We start from the raw sequence: 3688 nt of genomic DNA on the forward strand, positions 1-3688 counted from the left end.
CTTTCTTTCTTCTTCATTTCAAAAAATATTAATGGCACACTCTTGAGCTCTTAAAAATGAAACTTTGGACATTTTCAAAAGTGGAAATTGATAAGTAACGGGGCAAGCACAGGACCAAGGAGTGGGGAGAAAACTATCTGTCATTTGCCTTTCTGTTATCAATTGTCTGGGAATGGATAAGACAAACATCAGTCTGAGAACAAACTCTATCTCACGTGAAGTCTGTATCCATTTGAGAACTGCAGAGTCCATGTATATTTGAAAGATTATACTCCATTCTGTTTTTCTAGGGTGTATCATAATACCCGAGGTACTGGCAAAGGATCGAGGCTTGAATGTTTTCTGCATACAGCCACACTGAAATTTGACCAGATCTCTGGTTGCAATTACACAGATTAAGAATCTGGGATCCAAAGAAACAATTGTGAGAAGTTCCAGTCAACATGACATAATTCAGCAGACAACTGCTTACGCAACTCTGGAGTGAGCTGGAAAGTAATTTAAGTCAAGGGGAGTTGATAGTCCTGAGCTCTTGACCTGGCTAGATTTGAGAGAGGCTCAGATAAAAGATCAGAGGGCTCTGTTGGTTTCACATTCTCCTGTTACCGGACACTTTGTAGTTACTGTTGCACCCCAAGATTCAAACTCCGATATGCCGAAACATAGAGGACTTGTTTTTTAAATAGAATATTTGCGATTATAAATCAAAACCCATTTTGCCAGTTTAGCACATCATGGGTAAATGATGAGGGAGAATTTTTTTTTTTTTTTTGCTAGCAGGACATCAGTTCTAGAAATCACAAATGATATTGACACCGTCGTTACACTCTGGAACAAAGTCACTCCTCCTGAGGAAGCTGGTTTAAGAGGAGGGTTCAATCGTCCGATCCATTTTACTGTTGGTACTTTGTGCAAAATTTGTGCAGAGATTCGGAGACTATGCAAATATCTTGCTCTACATCAAACAATCTCCCAGTCCTTTTATCATCTACTGTTGACTTGTAGTGAGAAGACGTTGTTAATGACCATGTTTGCAAGTTATTAATTTTATAAATTCATCATCTTAGCAGGCACACTGCAGGGAGAACCGTTGCTTTCTCTTCCTGTGGATGTCAATCAATTCTGACTCATAGTGAGTGACTCCACAGGCAGGGCAGAACTGGCCTGTGGCAGCGCCCAGCTGGTCATCTCTCTCCTGCAGGGAGGCTGGGGTTGGGGGTGGGGGGGGGCGGTGTCAAAATGCCAACCTTTCACTTAGCAGCTAAGCACTCCACCACTGTGCCACCAGGATTCCGGATTCCTTAATCATTTCATTTTGGCCAATGAAAGCTCCCAAAGCTGGCATATGATTTCTAAAATATTAAAAATAAAAATCATGTCTCCCCATTAAAACCAAATCTGTTCTTTATTCTCTGGCTCAACACTGACCCACGGCCCTGGGGTCGACTTTGACTTGTCGCCACCCTCTACAGGGTTTCTGAAATGGTGAATCTTTGTGCGAGTGTCCAGCCTCATCTCTCTCCCAAGGAGCAGTTGTGATTTTGAGCTGCTGACCTTGTGGTTAGCAGTCCGGCTCTTAGCCCACAGCTATAAAATATAATCAGGTTTATTTTATGATTTTCTTGCCTCAGCCCGAGAGGCACACGGTCCTCTAAGAAGCCCTAGATTTTTTTTTAGTGGGAATTGTTTCATGAACTAGAATCTGGAGACTAAATGTGTGCTCACTAGGTTGGGGTGATTTTCTGCTGTTATTGGTAGGTTGTCTCATGAATTCATCACGATACTCCCATACTTCCAATTCTAGTCCTACATTTGCAAACCACAGAACTCTCCCTGCCTCCCCCACTTCCTTCCTTGCTTCTCTCCCCTTCAACCTTAGCTTCCAAAGACATTGACATGAGGGGGTGTCCAAAACCTCCAGTACCTTTTAATTCCCAGCTCCCACAAACATTTTGAAGCCCCCATTGCATGCCTACATTTACTCATTTGCTTATCTTTGAAGGGCTTTCTTTCCCAAACCACTGTCCTTGATCCAGACCTGAGCCCTTTTCTGTCTGTCTGCATGGCCACTGTCTCATGCTGACTGCAAAGCAGCATGCTTCACATCCAGGCAGGACAGCAGTTTGAACAGGAAGGAAGTAGATGGTGGGGATGGGGGTCAAAGAGCTTTCTCTTTGCATACAACACACTCACACTTTCTCTCATTCTATGTTTAGGGAAAAGTAATCCCCTATGCCTGCATCGCTGTCTAAACTGGGATGTTGTCTGCCCCTAGACCCGTGTCTACCAAAGTCCATCAAGATTCATGGCCCTGGATTGGATACGATGGTCATACCAGCCCAACTACTGTTAGTCAAGAGAAGAGGGACAGGGCTGTGGGGCCAACTCACAGTGATTACTGAAGCTTCTCATTTATAAAAATGCTCAACGTATAGTTCAGTCTTTATCCATATGATGACTTTCTATGACTCATACTGTAAATTTTATACTGAATATCCATCCCTCCCTTATGCCTGCACCATGGTAGTTTTAGCAACATAGAGGGATTATCTTTATCAATGTCATATTAAGGTTCTATTTAAGGGGAAGCTCGGGATTGAGAGGATAGGGCTAAACAGTGAGAAGGAATATGACAGCTAATTAGTGAACACAGCAGTACAGATGGCTCAGTTCAACTCACTTTTGTGGAACAGTTAATATACTGGATGTCATATAACTCACATGGGCTACAGGGTCAAGGTCAAGGAAGCAGACAGAGGAGTCCTCCCGGGGTCGAGGCAAGCACAGTCTGCCCACAGGCAGCAAACAGCAGGTCAGGTCAGAACAGTTAATCACTCAGGAGCTTAGCAAAACAGACCTGGATAGGCTATTGTACTCAAGCAAGGCAAGGCGACAAGATCCACCAGCCTCAAACTCAAGTGATGTATGCACCAGCAGCATGGCAAAGCAGGTCTTGAAGGAGCCTCAAGCTCTAACAACATGATCCATGGGTTGGCTTGGCCCACAGGTAGTGTGGTTCACAGGTTGAGGCAGAGAACTAGCTAAAGCAGCAGCACGCTAGTCTGATCACCAGAGAGCAAGAGAGAGGAGGAGCGGGGTGTGCCTAGCAGAGCCATGTATCTCTTTGTCCTCCAAGCAAAATATGACTGATCAATCCCACATGTTCTTTTTACCAGGTTGGCACAATAAACTTAACTATCACAATACCCATCCCTCCCTTATGCCTGCACCATGGTAGTTTTAGCAACATAAAGAAACTGTCTTTAGCAACTTCATATTAAAGTTACATCTAAGGGGAAGATTAGGATCAAGATGTTCCAAGTTGGTTCATTGTACATACCAGGCAACTTCAAGAGGAACTATACTGTTCAAACAAACAAAAACTCCCTGAAAGACAATTTTGAAATGTCATCATCATTCCTTTTAAACAATCGCAAACATTAAGACTTTTTTCCTAGTATAATTCTATATATTGGGATAAATGTGTAAGAGTAGATGGTAGTTGTGTTAGTCCAGGTTGACTAGAGAAACAAATCCAGAGACACTCATATATGTGTTAAGAGAGCTTTATATCAAAAAGCAATTGTATATTGAGAAGATATCCTAGTCCAGTCCAGATTAAGTTCGTCAGTCTGATATTAGCCCATATATCTGATACTTGTCTAAAAATTCCTCTTCAGACTCACAC

Source organism: Echinops telfairi, unplaced genomic scaffold (assembly GCF_000313985.2).
Source record: "Echinops telfairi isolate 266 unplaced genomic scaffold, ASM31398v2 ScPeMD7_3;HRSCAF=10, whole genome shotgun sequence".
In the NCBI taxonomy this organism is placed as follows: Eukaryota; Metazoa; Chordata; class Mammalia; order Afrosoricida; family Tenrecidae; genus Echinops; species Echinops telfairi.